The following is a 17,347-nucleotide window of genomic DNA, read 5'->3' as shown; positions in this document are numbered from 1 at the left end:
ATGTTAATGTGAAGTGTTTGAGAAGAATGGCTCATTAAGTCAGGCAGGATAATGATACAGAAAACTAATGGCTCTATTTTAAAAATCGGCAGGAGGAAAAGTAGAATGCTGTCCCTTTTTTTTATGCAAGCCAAAAGGAGTCTGTAGAACCTCCTCTTCTCCAGTCATTTCAGGGATAATCCAGACACTGAAGAGACCAGATTCCCAGTTTGAGAAGCACCATATAGTGTCAGCTATGCCAAAAGAGAAGCAAGGGGAAGGTGAGGATAAAGAATGAGGGAAAGAGAACACCATTGTTACCTGATCTCATAGAAGATGTGAACAGCATGGTGAGGAATTGCCCCAAAATTGATGAGGTTGAGGGCTTGGGTAAGGCAAGAAGCCTGAAGCTGATACCTGTCAGTGTGAAAACACTTAAAGATTGGAAATGGAATATAAACTGGGCTTAGTGGTGAGAAATTTGTGTAGATTGTGAGAGGAGCTCTTAAGCAGAGAGGCAGACTATGGAAAGGAGAGAAGGCAGCAAGATAACTGCTGGCTCTGGATGGACAAATTTTTCATTGGCACAATGGTCTCTCAGAGGAAAGGAGTAGGACAGAGGCTGACATGAGCAGATTTTTCTGCCACAATGTGTAGCAAGTATTATTCTTGTGCTCTGACTTCAGCTGCTTGCTTTACACTAAGTTTCACATTTAATATCTATTTGTGATAAACATCAAGTCAGATCTCTAATTCTTGTGGTAGTGATTTGAGCACGAGAAGTGGAGCTATCAATCTGCTTTGGTTTGGGTTCACAGAGAGCTAAGTTGTCTCTGCATGGGAGAAGATTTTGGGAAAAGCAATGATGGGCGGGCCCAGGATTGCTGCTGCTTTGGGAGGTGGCAATAGCCTGATTTTCTTTGTCAAGGACTCTGTCCAGCTAAGAGAGTACTATTTCCTACCTCCTTGTTCCCATTTTCCATCAATTTTCCTATGCTTTCGAAGTGGGTCTTTCTCACACACTCAGTGTTTTTATAAGGCAAGGAAGACAAGTTCTGCCTGGTATCTCTCTTTCCACCTGCTTTTCTCTCTTCTGTCCAGCAGAAATTTGTGCATTCTTGAGCCAGTGTGAGCCTGACAGATATGGCCATAACAACTGTGAAAGAACATCCCCAGGTCTGTTTGATACCCACCAAATTCCTGAGTCTTCCTCGAAGCCTTTGCTAACCGCATCTGCCGCACCACAAGGAAGGGGCTTTGTATTGCTATTGGTTATGTATGGGATCTTGCAGCTGCCTGCTGTAAAAGCAATCATGCCCCAGGCTTTTCTTTTTGAATAATATATGTTTCTCTCATAATTGCTTTCCCTTTCTCCTTCCCCAAGAGTTCTGCCTTGTAAAAAATTAGAGAGAGCCACCCTATGAAGAGAATTACTATCAAATAAGGAAGACCTAATGCCTGAATGCCCAAACACAGCTCCACTAGTCCAGTCAGTACAGTATAACTCTGGGATCAGCATTTGCTCTGAGTTAATCCAACTCTGTAATTTAATTATTCAAAGGCACTATTATTATGGCAAAAACATGGCCTTGGTAGCAGAGCACCGGAGCCTCAGCTGAGGTAAACATCTATGTGCCGATCTGCTGTGCCAGGGTCACCTGTAGGAACAACCATCACAAAAATTCTCATACAGTCTAAAAGGCTGCTGTCTCTCCTTCAAGAGGCTCTATTTAAGCTCTCCAGGGCTTCTAACACTAAAATAAAATGGTAGGTAGTAGAAGAGAAATCAGCTTGTAGCAACAAAATAGTAGCCTGCTCATGGAACAGCAGAGAGAAGTATAAGTGACAGCAGCTTGGAAAACCAAGCTATGAAAGCCCAAACAAGGGCTTTTTCTTTTTTGTTTTTGGTTTTGGTTTTTGGTTTTTTTTTTTTTTCCTGAGGGAGGGGAGGTGGAAAAAATTATTCAATCTGGCAAAGAATAAAGAAGCAACAAAGACCTGAAGGTAGAAGCTTAAGTGAAACATGTGAGTTGTTACAAAAATAGAAGGGAAATGAGAATACATAGCCAATATGAGAACAGTTTAATATGGGATGTTCCCCATTCTTTTCTTATGTCAATATTTGGATAGCTTTCTCCATGGCTCAATCACAACTTCTAAGCTTGGCACAGAATTTATTGAATGAGCCTCTTTGGCTCCAGTTAAGCAAAAGATGGAGCAGAGAGTCCTAATGCTCCCCATGACTATAAAATTTATAGGCATATGAATTTATGGGAATGGAGTTTGCTTTTAAGATCCCAGTGTCTGGCTGGTTGCCTGGTGCAGGGGAAGGACTAATCTACCTGCAGGGATATGTGCTGGACACTGAGCCATGACTGCTCTCCAGGCACCCAGTGTCACCAATATCCTCAGCTGAGAGGCGGACCCAACTGAGTATTTTCGACACGTTTTCTACGGGATAGTTTCTATCCTAAAGTCCAAGACTGAAACCTGCCATGATTTATGTGCTTCACCCACTGCAATCAGTGTCATCAACTGGGGGAATGGTTCCACATCAATCACAAGCCATAAAATCAGGTGTACATCAAGTGCAAGGGGCAACTCGTTGCTACTAAACTAAAATTCAGCAACATCAGTGAGTGTTTGAAGTTTCAGGGCCCAGAAGGTTCAGAACAAATATAGACAAGAAAATACTATGCTGTTTTGTAGCCCTGGGCACTGTGGTCTCTTAATCAGTTTAAGAACATAGATTATACCTTGGTTGTGGAGGCGTAAGGAAAGATCTATTGTCAGAAAATATACTGACAACTGCTGGATGGGGTTTCCTCTTCCCCAGCGGAAGGTAGCACCTCCCAGGCTTGGCAGGGGCCCTGGTCAAGTTCCCCAGGCAGCAACACTGAGCTCTCAGCTGGGGCATAGGGACAGTCTTGCAAGGAAGGGACTGCCAGTGGCAGGCAGAGCCCTGAAATGCCTGTGTCCTTGTGCTTGGAAGAAAGAAGGTGTCATCAGTCAGGAGTGTAGCCAGAGGACAGGCTGCTTGGGTCAAGACCCTGGGGATCAGCAATGTTGGACATTTCAGAGCAGAGGAAATAAAACCCTCACGTGCTCAGGGGAGCAGGACTTTATAACTTGTCTCCTCTCTGCAACCAAGTTCACACCAGGGACAGATGTGTGTATTTATCTATAGGTCTCTGCCTCAGCTCTCTCCCTCTAAGGAGAAAAAAAGCCAGCAAGACCACCAGGTTAGCAAGTGGTGGCAGCCCGACCAGCAGGAAACACACAGCTGGGATACAGCTATCAAGTCTTCATCAGGACCATGGGACTCTCACTAGTGGGATCCTCTTTCTCCCTCCCTCCCCTCTCCTCTTACGCTTGCCAGTCTTAATTTCAATTTAGCTGTAAGAGTCTCTTTGCTTCTGACATTTCCTCATGTCTTCCCTAAGTAAACCAATGTTTATGGCATTAAATGTATTCACTGTGCCTTGGTATTAAGCAATTGCTTTTAAAAGATAATCTTCCCTTTTTGGTTATTACCCCTTTATTTTCACTGCTATTTTTCTTGGTGAGTTATATGTGGAAGAAATTACTGCTATTTTGTCTTGAGGTTTCCCTGAGGAATCTTGTAAAAATGAACAGTCCTTTTACTAAGCTTTCCTATACAGATTGAGCAGAAATAAAATGAGATAATTAAATGGCTCCTGAAAGAATCCAGTGCCTAAAACCCTGGGGAAAAAATAATGTTTCCAGCTACACCATTGTGAAAGCCTTAACTGAAGTGCAGTGTTTGTGTTCTGCAGAGGGTCTTATGGCATCATCCCCACCAGCAGCAGCTCCGAGTGCTTTCCAGGAATGCAGTTAAGTGACATAACTAAAAAGTGTCACCTGTTTGTTCTCGCAGCCTCTCCCCACTGGGAGAAACCCATGTGGTTGAGAGACTTGTTTTGGAAGTATATTACTTCTGTTTGAGTCACATTTTTATTCTTGTTTTTAGTATACTTGTTATGATCTGTATGTGTTAAAGAAGTTTAGTGGCACTCAGGGAATGAGTGTGTCTCCTGGCTGCCTGTTCTCCTGAGCACTTTGTTCTTCAGTAGGAGATTGAGAAAAAAATTAGCGTTAGGAAAGTTTTTCTCAAGTTTTAAATAAGAGGCTGAATTTCACGCTTGTGATACACATAATTTGTGCCTACAAATCAGCATGATGAATAATGTCTTGGCTTGTTTTGCTGTGCAAAAATATCCTCCATCCATGCAAAGTTATGGTTGCCACAGTCCCAAGCATGGTTGTGGCATGAAGACCCTGAAGTCCCTTTGTCTTTTTTACAAAGCCTGTGAGGTTTCCTCAACTTTGGAATTTGCCCTTCTAGTTGGATCAAACAGTCTGAAGCTGTTTAGTTTTCTGGCTCATCTGCTCCCCCCGTTACTTCTCAGGGAGTAAGAATTAATGGGCTCAGTCCTGTAAGACACTGATCTTTCTGGCACCAGTTCAGCAAACTACTTATGCAAGAGTTTAAATTTTAGCTGCCCAGGAGCTGCTGAGATTAATGGGACTGTACCAGGGACTACAGTGGGGTCATCTTCCCTGACCCCACGGCCTGACCTGCCGACATCCCTCTGGCTCCCACGCTGCTATAACTTGGGGGTGACCTCAGCACATGTTTGTTTATCCTGGAATTAAATGGGTATGTGGGGACTTTGCTGGATCTGCCTTACACTGCCCAGCTCTTAAGTTCAGATACCCACAGAGCAGTCACAAGGGGACAGCAGATGGGGTGGGATCGGCTCCATGATGTTGTCATGTGGCAGTCAGCTACCCTGGCCATGAACTCCTTCAGGCACCCAGGATATGGGTAACCTCTGAGGAGAGCACCCTCCTCCTCACTGTCCCACTACATTTTCTGAGGGTTTTTTGCATTCCAAAAGGTTTCATGGTGAAGTAGAGTCAACACTCAGGTTTGGGTACCCAGGTTTCTGGGGACCTGGACCTCAGTGGTTTCCTGCAGTGCCGTGTTGCAATGGTGAAAGAAGAGGCCACCATGTCAAGCAATGCTTGTGTATGAATAGGGGCTCTCAGTATTTCTTTGTTCCTTATAGAAAACACAACAACAAAATTCATCTGAGGCATGATCACTCACAAAACTTATGAACCTTCAGAAGCAGCCAAAATTGACCCATCCTTTTTTCTTGAGAGGGGCAGGGGAAGCAATCTCCACTGGTCCCAATTACTCTGTTCGCTAGAAAAAATATTTCCGTGTAATGACCTCAGTAGGGAGTGATCAGCTCCTTTTGTGTATTAAATGAAATCTCTGGGGGGACATTAGAGCCTGTAATTCATATTTCTCAGATGCAATTTAAGTCTTTCATCAAAAAACCTCATAATAACTGAGCACCGCGATACCCAGTAGATTCATTTTCATGTGGAGGATGAAAATAGCCAACAACATGTTAACAAATTCCATGGGGAGACTAATTGTAATGATATAAATAATGTAACGTGGGCATGAATTTGCAAATATGCTTCTTTATGGATTGCTGAGAACAGAAAGGCCCTTTTAAACATTTTCTTTATATTAGGATAGAGGTGGGGAAAACCTCCCTAGCCTGCTCATTAAGAATGGAGTACATGAGCAGTTTCCAAAGGTCAGAGCCCAGAAATGATGCATTTCTATATCTTACTCAGAAAAAATTCCATGTGCCAGGAAGGCTGCTTGAATAAGTTTTCATCACTTCTACTGCATTAAATTGACTGAGGAAAAGAGAGGTCTGCATGAGTAACAGCTTTCACTTAGGGATAACTGCAGAGAACTGCAGAGAAGAACATCACTTCCTGTGCAAAGAACTGATCCTGGATCAAACATCATGTTTTGAGGAACACGTGTATCATTTCCAAGGTTTGGGGTCTTTTCCAAGAATTGCCAGTGAGTGCAGGACAGCCCAAAGCCTCAAGATGCTTCCTCCACCTGCATCCTGTGAGAGCACTGCTATGATAGAAAACGTCAGCACAAACGGACCTTAGACACGATTTAGCCCCTGGAGTGGGCAGGCATTTTCTGATGGGAAAAGCAGCATTCTTCCCCCTCCAGCTGGACACTTTATCTAACACCATTGCTTATGACAGCACACTGATGGATGCACGTCTCTGTGGCAGTTCACCTCCTGAGGAGAAGCAGAGCCTTTGGTAGGACTTAGCCACACTGCTCAGAGTGGGGGCGGTTTCTGTGTAGCAAATGCAAAGCTACAGGATGATAACCCAGGTCAAGGAGAGGGACAATATGGCTGGAGGTAAAGAGGGGTGGCTGGGAGAACAGAAGAAAATACAACAAATTGTTTATCAAATAAAGAGATGCATTTGCAGTTCAAGTGACACTAAAACATCTAGAGGTCTCAGAGAAGGATAACAGTTTTGTCAATATATTAGGAGCTTTGCTTAAAATAATTTTAATTATGATTTTAAGCATAAACCCTGCTTTAGCAGGATTCAGCATCTGTTGTTGAAACATTTTCCACCAGAACCCTTAGTTTTTACATATCTTTAGATATTTACTGCTATTGAAATAACATATGAAAAGATGCTTATCAGCCCCATCCAAAACATATTTTCTGGCATACAAATGCTTCAGTCTATTTTTGTATTTAATCATCTATAAATAAGCAGACTAAGAAATTGTCAGATAGTACACATGCAAGCCATGTGTACATCCGGTACTAATTTTCATCATGCACTCAATTTGTCAAAAAAAGAAAATTGAGCAGAATAAGCTTCCTAAGCCCATTGGGCTGAGGCAGAGTAAAGTTACAGTGGCCTATGGAAAGCAGAGCAAGAGGTCAGGCCTAGTTAGGTATTTTTCCTGATGGATTTGCAAAGGATAGAGCTTGCAAGGAGATGTGGCTTGTGAATGATGCAGCTGGAAAAATCACCTGGGGTAGACACAGCTGCAGAGTGTGGGCTCAGCCTACAGGTACAGGTTATTCTGCTGAGAAAAGACAAAAACCTCCAAAACTTGTGCTCTGCTAAAAGCCTTTTCCAGAGATAGTCCAGGCTGAGGAGACCTAACACATGCTGCCACAGCCCAAGTTACGTGGTTAACCCTTTGAAGAGAGACCATGATTTATCATCACTCAGTCCTAAACTCTTTATGTCTTACAAGGTAACAAATGAAATTATTTATCTTACCAAATCCTTTCAAATCACTTTATCCCTGGAAAGCTGTCTGGAAAACCACAGAGGAGCTGTAACAGGCATGTCCACAGGCATGGGAGAAGCCAGCTCCCATTCACTCAGGCCAAGCTACTTGAAACCACAGAGAAAGACTGATAACAAGTTCTTATTTTTTGTCATTGCAAGGGCTATTAGCCATTTCTTTCTGCTCTCTTCTTCTCTCTGTCTGTGGATACCTTAATGTTGAGTTTATATGGTTCAGTTTATGCAGAGGTCATAAACAGCCTGTTCCTGCTGTAATTCCCACCACCAGCCCGCTCTGGGAGAGCACCAAGGAACAAGCCCAAGGACCAAGAAAGAGGTGAACTGCCAGAGAAAAAGGCCAGTGTGTTATACAGGAACTCCTTTGTAAGCAAGAATATTAAAAGGATAAAAATCGATTCATAATGAATTCAGGAGGCTCTCTCTACATACTTTAACTGCCTGGTATTATCTCATTGAAGAGGCGCTCCAGGCTCACTAATACAAGTTGTTACACAAGCAAAGCACTCCAGCATTGATTTTTTTCTTGCTGAGGATTATGAATCAACGTGATTTAAGCAACTCTACTCCTGAGAGTAATGACCAGCCCCTGAAAGTTTAGCCAAGCGCAGGAACTTTCTGGACAGAGGCAGTTTTGTGTCGGTGCTTTTAATTACATTTGAAGACATGGATTATCCATTGATATTTGACCTCTAATTATATTTTTAAGAGGTGGCTCTATTGAAAAACAGTTATATTGTGAAGATGTGTGCAGAAGCTTAAATGAAAGCAATTTTTTTTTAACTGTGTAACACTTTCTCTTGAATGAGCAGATCTGTTTTTACCAGCAGGCCAGAGGGGCCCCCCCACACCATCAGTCATTTCCTGAAGGCTTGTGAACCTGATGTGGGAGTTGTGGTTATGAGCTACGAGTGTCTAAGCTAAAATGCAAGTTGCTGCTGCCCTGGCTTGCATCTGGAGAGACTGGAAGGCTGTAATTGCACAGTGGTAGCTGTGCGGTGCAAGAGCTGCTGCAGGCTCCCCTCCAACTGCATGCACATCCCACGGTTTTCCTATCAGTAGGACTGAGCTGAAGTTGCTCCAAGGCATCCAGCACCTGCCTGTTGTGCAATACTTCTTACTTAGGCAAGAGGGGGAACAAACCCTCCCTGCACAGATCCCGGAGAGCAAAAATACAAACTGTAGCTATGGAGTAAGCATTTAGTGCTGGAATCATGAACAAATTTGCTTGGCCTTGCACTTCCCACTGCAGCAATCAGCAGCTGTTTGCTGTCTGTGATGGCTGCCAAATACAGCGCCCTTTTAGAGAGCAAAGAGCCAGGCAGAGCCCTCCTGGCAGAGTTTATAGTTCTCTCTCCAGAATCCCACCACTTGCCCCAAGCTGAGAAAACCGTGAGTTTCTTTGCTGTTTATCGTTTATCTCCTCTTTCCACTAAACCCCCTAGTCTCTGAGCTGTCCAGATGTGCTGATATCATCCAGGGCCTTGCATAACTTTCCTCTTGGGAAAAAAGAAAAAAAAAAAAAGGCTACAGTAGCAGTTCCTATGGAAATTTATTATTTTAATAAGATCCTCTGAAGCACTCAAAAGCAAACTAACAGCTGCTCAGAGACCAGTTGTTTCCCCTGAATTCATTGAATTTCTGGGTGAGCATGGACTTTTGGAATATAAATTTGAACGCTTCTAAAACTGAAACTCAGAAAACATCCAGACCAGAAACAATATCCTGATGAAGCTGAAAACTGAATTTAGCATACAAGTCCCTGTTTTCTTTTCCCTCTGAGCAGGAGAGAAAAGATCACTGGTTTAGTGCTCTGTTACTAATGGCACCAAATAACTTTAGATCTAACATAAGGAAATCTCTTGTGTTAGAGTTAGGGCCAAATTGCAGGGGTATGCCAGAGTTTGCATTAAGAAACCACACACATCTATTCTCTTCTGTGCTTCCTGTACAGCCTCTGCAGACTTCACTGTGCTACTTCTGACTTACACCAGCACAGGAGAATGGGAAACCAGTCCCAGTACAGCAGGAATGACTGCGGGGCGATGACATGAGTCTGTAAAACCTTGTGTGTCAGGAAGGAGGGATGTAAGGATCCTCCATGACAGGAACTAAGGGTCATAAAGCAGATTTGAAAATGAACTAAAGGATGTATTTTCTTCACACCAAATACAAGCGAGCCACAGAAATTGGCTGTGAGATGCCGTGAACAATAAAGCTCATCTGTTTTCAGAAAACTAGGTAACTCAGTGGAATAGGAATCCATGGAGGGCAACTACATTCAAAAGCATCACCTCTGGCTCAGGAAGTCTTCTGTGATTCATGGGGGTGTCTCACATGATTTCCTTCTCCATTCTCCCACTCCTTCCTAGAAATCTGCCTTGGACTGGTGTTGGAGTCTTTTGGTCTGACACAGCACAGGTGTCCATTCACGTGGAAAGGGATTGCGTCAGCATGATATCCTTGCCATAACAAGGCATCCAGAATGCACAAGGGATTTGAATGGATGCACAAGGGATATGAAGGGGATGCACTGTAGCACCTGGGCCCTGGAAGAGGGTGAGCAAAGTGAGACAACTCCTATGAGAAGGAATTGACCCAAATTCTTATATATTTTTTGGTTTTCCATCAACTGGTTGACACAAACTCTCCAGGATCCCACTGAAGACCCTTGTGGCAAGTCAGCCATTATTGGATTTTGACTTCAACGACTTGCCAAAATTTCAGTGGTTTGGATTTGTTGGGGTTTTTTTAAATACAAACAGTGCTCAAGGTTATATTTACCATGCTTAATTTAACAGTATTTGGTGCAGAGGCTGTAGAAGTTTCTGGTTTTTTCCATACACAGATGCCCCTTAAGAATCAGACTATGCTACTGCCTGGAAAAAGCAAAAAGCATCCTGTCTTAGGACCTTTTTGTGAAGATTTTTCCATGTTGTACTTTGTTTTGTTTTTCCATTTAATGTGTCAGTGGACATCATGACAGGTGTGAAAAGGCTGCTTCCTTTATCTTGTACATTCAGATGGAATTTATTTCCCTATGTATCACATGTGATTGAGTCCAAAAGCTTGGTCTTACAGCAGGTCTGCAGTATAATGTCTATAGAATTTTGCCATCATCCTTCATAGGTATGCAAAGGAGTGTGACAACTAGTTACTTCCTTTGCTCACATGGAAAGTGAGTGTAAACTGTTCCAAAGCTGTGACCCTGGCAGAGTTTTATTTGTAGAAGGAAAGTGAACAAACTTGCCTGGCTGTGTGGGGAAATACCCACCTTTTCAAGTCTGGCAGTGGTGTCCTTGTGCAGGGGTGTGGGATGAGCTACTGAGATAACTCTGTTCCTCTCTGATCCCTTGAGTGACTGTACCTGTATTGGGTCGGATCAGGCATTGCTGTCCTCCTCCTCTGCATTCGGCTCTTGCAGCATCAGACACTGACAGCAGCTGCTGTCCAACTTCCTTTCTGTGCGTTCCTCTCCAACAAACTCTCCCTGGAAGAGAAGGGGAGAAAGCTGAGGGTCCCCAAAATATTGTCTTTTCTTGTCCAGAGACAAGGAAACACCTCTGTATATTTTGCTACCTTGTAGTCAGCCTACCATGAACTCACTCACTTTTGTACACTGCAATTATGAGTGATGAGGGAAAAGGACTTTTCCAATTCTAACATGCTTAAGTCATCTTTCTTGAGAGAAAATCTTGAGTATATACATAAAGGCACTGTTAATTCCCAAGGACATCAGATACCTATAAGCCTTGCAGGGTGCCACACAATTTTCTGAGCAGTCCCTGCCTTTCCTCTACACGAGTTTAAAGATGAACAGCAGAAGGAAGTGTATAGACCTGTCTGCCTAAAGACTTAAGCCCAGAAGAATAACTATGGACTAATTATTCCTCTTCTGCACCAGTGTGAAATGCTTTTAAAGAGCCATTTATGATCCTGTTATTTCAGCCACTGATGGCAGAGGAAGCCAAGGAGACAGGAGGACATGCCATGGCTGGAGGCAGAGCATCTTATCCATCTTAGGGAAAAAACACAGCACTCATCTCCAGCTACAACTGACTGAACCTCCCTATGAAGGTGCCATTAGTTGAGTTGTTTCTTTCAGAGCCTCAAAACTATGTGAGCTTAATCAGGGCCTGTAAAACACATTCTCACACAGCTTTAAGTGACGATATGTCCAGTTGTTTTAGGAGGTTCTGCATCTCCCCCATATTCCAGGTCCTTAAAATATTTCACCTCAGTTATGTGACCACCTCTGCACCCATGTCCTCCTAGGGCTCTCTCCAGCTTTCTTCTTTTCCTCCCTTTCCCATCCACACCACAGCTATATCTGGCCTCACTTACCAGCTATAATTTTCTTTTCTTTTTTACAGGCTTATTTTCTTCCTCTTTTAGAACTGCATAACCCTTTGGGCCTGCCAATTGCAGTGAGGGACGAAGAGCTTAAAATAAGAGAAAAGAAGTCAGAGATATTCCTTTTTATTTATCATAAAACCCAGACTTTTGGTTTAGCCCTGAAAAATATTCACATTGGAAATCTAACACCCTTTTCCAGCAGCACCCTTAAATAAGCACAGCCACAGGTACAGTCCAGGGGGAGGAAGGAGCCAGAGCTGCCAGCTAATTACCCAGCCCACTAGGAAAGCTGCAACAAGCTCCTGAAACATGTCCAAGGAGAAAAACAACAAAAGGAAATCTGGTGGGGTTGGGAATTGACAGAGGCAGGGAAGGAATAGGTTATTTCAGGAGGATTAAAAGGTCAAAGGACTCAGTGTGGAGAAGCCAGACCAAATCCACCCAAAGCTGTTAGTATGGGATCATCTGAAAAACAAATCCAGGGGCTAATCCTTCAGCCTGCTCAGGAGAGAAGTGCATGTCAAAGATGTACCCCCTCCTCCTGCTGAGCATGTCCTCCTTCTGGCTGAACTCGTGAGATGACCCTTCTCAGATGTCCATCCATCTGTGACACCACCTCATCCTTTGTCCCAGGTTTGCTCAATCCTTATATGCAAGCAAATGGAAACCTGTAGGGGCAAGTAGGAAGCCCAAGGGTGAATTCTTTGTCCCCATACTAAATACAGGCACTGTCACTCCACTCAAAAGGATGGTATATCAGGGAAGAAAATAGCAAGCCTTCCAAGGCAGTTCCTGTCTTGCCAAGTAAGAGTGTATTCTGCTTCCCAGGTGCATAGTAGAAAAGAAGATGTGATGAAGAGTTGTGTGACCATCCTAAGGCTGTGAACCTCCCTGGTGGATGTCCCTCACCTCAAAGATGTAAAGAGAAATACCAAGAACCGTTTACTCCACACCTAACAAACTAAGTGGAGCTTTTCAGTTCCAATCCTTAATGCTGCCCGCACACAATATTGCCCTTAATAATGTCCTCACAATCAAGGATAGGAGACAGCTCTATACCCTCCATGGCATCCTTTGCTCCACAGATGTCTCTAATAGTTGTTCTTGCCACACACACCAGACTTTTCACACTGCTCAGGTTAGCAAAATAGGCTGCGGTGCAGAAAAGTAATAGGAACCTGCTCATGACCCATGAGCCTGCCCACTTCGTTTTTCTCTTTTAGCACTTCCGTCCGAAGGGTATAAACTTGGTTACATTTCCTTACAGACACAAATTCTCTAGAAGACAGGGCTTTTCAGCATCCTCAAAGCAAAACAACTCATGGTTTTCTTTGGGATGCAGCTTTGAGAGAAGATGTCTCAGGCAGGTCTGGATGAAGCCTGTATGTGAGGTCTGGATGAATTGCAGACATGCCTGTCGCTGTGGAGGGATCCTTCCAGTTCTAGCTGTGTCTCCTCTGCCTAATACCTGTGTGAGAAGGCTTTGCTGCCTCTGCCGCGCCGGGATGGCACTGACGTGACTGGTGGCATCTCCCGCGAGCAAAGCCCAGCCCGAGGCTGCGGCTCCCGGCTCTTGGCACCAGGCGGCAGATCCAGGCACCACCTAGAGGCACTCGGGCTGTAGTAAGGCTGGAGAGGTCAGCTCTTTTCCGCCACATTAACAATGTAGTACGACGTCTATCACTAAAGCTAAGAGCCTCAGCATTCCCATTTTCCTGTTCCTTATTTTATCAAAACAAGTTGATTAGTTTGAACAATAAATGCAGGTCTGGAAGCTCTCAGGGAGAGAAAGCTGTGGGCAGATCCTCTGGGAGGGGAAATTCAGCCCACAGCAAAAAGAGTCCTGTGGGACAGTTTAATTGGTGTTTCTCCATAATCCAGGCAAGATGTGCTCAGTTTGCCAGCAGCTTGGTTTAGGCACTTTTTTGGTGAAAGTCTCAGCCTCGATTTTTAGCCATTGAACAAAAGCAGGTTTCTGTAATTGCTTTTTGTGGTCATCCACAACATCCCAGCTTTTTAGTCTTGAACAGCGAAGCAGCCTCCCCAGGCCAGAATTGACCAGGATTGTAGCTCTACTGAGGGAAAAATCTATTTCTCTTTTCTCTTCCGAAGCCAGTTCCTTTGGGAACTAGATACTGAGCTGTGGTACTGATTCCCTGCACTGAACCACGTGGGCTCCTATCCTTGCATCTGGATTAGCTCTCCAGAACACGGTGAACTAGTGCCCTCAGAAAACAGATTCACGTGTCTTAGCTTCCTACCACCTTCTCATTTTTGTCTTTCCAGATTGTTCTTCTTTTCTTTTGCAACCTCTTTTTCCACTATAAACCTGTTGCTGGCCCCTCCCAAGTAGGAACTCAAAAAATAATTGCTAGGTCTACAAAGGCAGAGGTGGTTTTGTTTGTTTTATGCCACGGGGTATGTGTCATGAAGTTTATTGCACCACTGAAGGTCGTTACTATAATGAAGTACCTCTCCATAATAGGAACTGGAGACAAGCCTTGGATCTTTTTGTGCCTCCAAGTAGCTATTTTCCTACACTTGGTCTCCCCGACCAGGGAGAAACTTTCTAAGAAATATCAATGGCCACTTTTAAGATCCAGAACAGCATCCTGTCTAATATTTCTAACATACTCAGACATACAAAAACATCACTAAACCCTTGTGGTGAGAGAACCACACCTCTGACAGATCTGAATGGAGATAAGAAAAATATTTCCTGAAACTCATTAGACTAAGATCAAACCTCCTGAAAAAGGAGAAGTGTCCTCTGCTCAATGAAACTCCTGAGCTTTGGATTTTATATGATAGGGGCACACTCCATAAGAGGTAAGTGGCCTAGCACGGTGACCATATGCACCTGTGAGCTCAGAAACATGAATTTCCTTTCTCCGTATTCCCAAGAATGCAATACCTCAAGAGATGTTTGAAATCCTTCTGTCACCTGCACTTTGTCATGTACTGGCACCCCACAAAAGGACACGCATCTGACCTTGATGCTGCAGACACTTGAGCATGTGCCTAAAGATATTCTCAAAGCCAGTCAAGCTGGTCATGCAGTTAACACCACTGAGCACAAGTTACCTGTTCAAAATGAGCACTGCAGCAGGGACCTTGCAATTCCAGCAGCTACATGGATCTCCTGTCGGAACTATCTCTCTTGAGCAGCCCTCCGCATATGTGTGTTTCTTCCTTGGGTCCTGTTCTAGGGCTTGACTCCCTAAATTTTTCTCTTTCATACCACTTTTTTTTTTTTTTTTTGTTGCTCTGGGACTAACTTAAATGTCAATGTTACATTACAGAGAGGATACAGCACTTTGTAATTCCTTCATTGCTTAGCTGTATTTCTCATGCCATGGGCCAATGTGTTTGCTTCATGACTCTGGGCTGTCAAATAACCTTTGAGAAAACCATGCCCTTGCTGATAAGACCAAAGAAATGAAAAATGAAAAAAAAAAAAGGGCTTTGGCAGAGCAGTTTCTATTGCATGCACTAATCTGTGCCTTCTTTTGCTGCAGTGTACTTTGCTACAAGGAAATGCCTGGCAGGTTCGCTATCTCAAAGCAGCATTTCACCTACTGTAAATGTTCATCAGAAAGAGAATGAGGAGATGGAGCTCCAGTTCCACGGGCCCCGCGAACTGGTCTCTTTTGGGAAGGTCTCCCACTGCGGCCCGCCACAGGGCCAAGTTCTCTGCCCTCCTGCTTGCAGCTTTGGAAATGGGCAGTGCTGGCCCCACTTGCTGATTTCCCAGTATTTCACACAGCACAGAGCCACTTGCAAGGTCCAAGAAGACAGCCCCTTTATTGCAACTGAGCTTTCACCCATTTAAGTTCTGTACAGCACACATGGCAATGGTGGCACAGGCACAGCAAGCAAGGTCTCGGCTGAAGATAGAACCACAAAGAAACACAGAATATTTGGGGTTGGAAGGGACATTTAAGACCATCCATTTCCAACTCCCCTGCCACTTCCAGGGCTGGGGCATCCACCATTTCTCCAGGCAACTTGTTCCAATGCCTCACCACCCTCATCATAAATAATTTCTTCCTTATGTCCAATCTAATTCTACCCTTGCAGTATATAATTGTTGCCCCTTGCCTGTCACTACAGGCCTTCGTAAGAAGCCTCTCTCCATCTTTCTTACAAGCCTCCCTTACATGTTGAAAACACACGGTAAGGTTTCCCCAGAGATGAAAAGATGATTGTTTCCAGTAAAAGTCTCTTTTTTCTACAAGAGTTGGAAATCCTACCTTCTCGTTGTAAGGAATATCATACACAGTTCCAAGTAAACTTCAAGGAAAACAGGATGCTATTTCATTCAAGTATCACAACTGATATTTGTATTAAATGAAAGAGTGGAAAAATTGTGAATACTAATGAGAGCAAAGGGTAGGTGGCCTTAGGTGGCCTGCTTCTTCCTATTCTTGTAACAAGGGTAAGTGGATGGAAACGAAACACACATCTGCTAATGAACATGGCGTAATTTCGCTAGAAAAGGGAAGTGAGGATTTCTTTTTTGCCTGATCCTAAACCATTTTCCTGTCAATATAAGTGGGTTTTGAGAGGATCACTTTGCCTTGCTGCTTTCTATTTCCACTTTCCCAGGGAAACAAGCAAGCTGCAAAGAAACAGACAAAGCTCTGAGCTGTGTCACATGGCCCAATTCAAAGAAGGAAACTCTTTGAATCATCAAAGGAAGCAGGGGGCTTATTTCTTTTTTCCATTATGCAAAATAGCACATTTTCAAATTTACTGCCAGCTCCAATTCTTCTGGGAAAAGAGGGAGTTCTGGGAACTAGTGGCTGAAGTAAAGTTAAAAACTTGGTGTCGGGATCAAAATTCTTGGGAAAGGAGGCCTTTCTGTTCCTTGCACTTGGCCTGGATATCTACCCAATTAAGTTTCATTGTCCTCGAGAAAAGTGTGATTTAAAAGCCCTTTTAAAAACTAGGAATAAAACTATATGGATAACTAACCACTGAAATGTGTTGGAAACACAATGCTAAACTTCGTTGCAGTCAGGTTTGGACCCTCCTTACAACTCTGCCCTCCTAAAACTAAAATGAAACTGCTTTCACTCTATTTCAGATGGTGTGAGACCAGTTTAGCTTTTCAGAAAGATGCTTTCACTTGAAAAAGGAAATATATCTACAAGAATTTGAAGGAAGCTATGTTCTGTCAGCTGATGGTTTGACCTATACTGTGTGATATATACAGTTCCTATTTTCAAAAGATTCATCCTAGACCCATTGTAAGAAGCTGGTTGTTCCTGTTGAAATTGAAACCAACGCTACAGTTTTACAGCATAATGCTGTTAGGGCAGGTGGAATATGTATGTCTTTAAATAAGAAGAAGACATTATTAAAAACTGTGAAGAGATGGTAAATGTTGGGGAAAATTGACAGTAGGAAGCAATTCTTAAGGCTCACATACAGTTATGCCAAGGGTAAGTCCAGCTCATCTAATTGGAACAGGATTAGTCAAAGGACGATGCATATACAGTGCTAGTGGCAATGGTGGAAAAGTCTTCATCATCCACAAACTTTGTCAGAGCAGAGACTGGCATTCACTCTGCACAGCGCTACACCATCAGAGCAAAAGTCCCTGGGGATACCTCTCCTACAGAGGCTTCCTCCATTTCAGCTGAATGCCTACAACTATAATGCTAAATGCTTAGCGAAAACTGAGGAAACTGCATTGCCTTTTTTTGACATAGCAAGCAAACCTGCTTGAAACAGTAACAACAGAAAGATCTGGCTGCAGGCACCAAGACTGCAGTGGAGTTCCCAGGGGCACCAGCTCAGGCTCTGA

General features: G+C 43.6%; 1 long non-coding RNA gene across 3 annotated transcripts in view; it reads right to left on the bottom strand.

Moving 5' to 3' along the window:
• The window catches only part of LOC116446927, a 52,210-nt gene that overhangs the window by 26,573 nt on the left and 8,290 nt on the right, over positions 1 to 17,347 (bottom strand). For 2 of the 3 annotated variants that reach the window (XR_004241449.1, XR_004241442.1), the window contains exons 3-5: positions 12,068 to 12,203; positions 11,524 to 11,621; positions 10,547 to 10,669 (exon numbers count right to left, since the gene is read on the bottom strand). This is a non-coding gene — a long non-coding RNA (uncharacterized LOC116446927). The remainder of the gene's footprint in view (positions 1 to 10,546; positions 10,670 to 11,523; positions 11,622 to 12,067; positions 12,204 to 17,347) is intronic. The other variant, XR_004241445.1, reaches the window with a different exon arrangement.

The sequence above is a fragment of the Corvus moneduloides genome, chromosome 1 (assembly GCF_009650955.1).
Source record: "Corvus moneduloides isolate bCorMon1 chromosome 1, bCorMon1.pri, whole genome shotgun sequence".
In the NCBI taxonomy this organism is placed as follows: domain Eukaryota; kingdom Metazoa; phylum Chordata; class Aves; order Passeriformes; family Corvidae; genus Corvus; species Corvus moneduloides.
The sequence above is the reverse complement of the archived record's forward strand: the minus strand, read 5'-3'. Positions and strand labels throughout refer to the sequence as shown.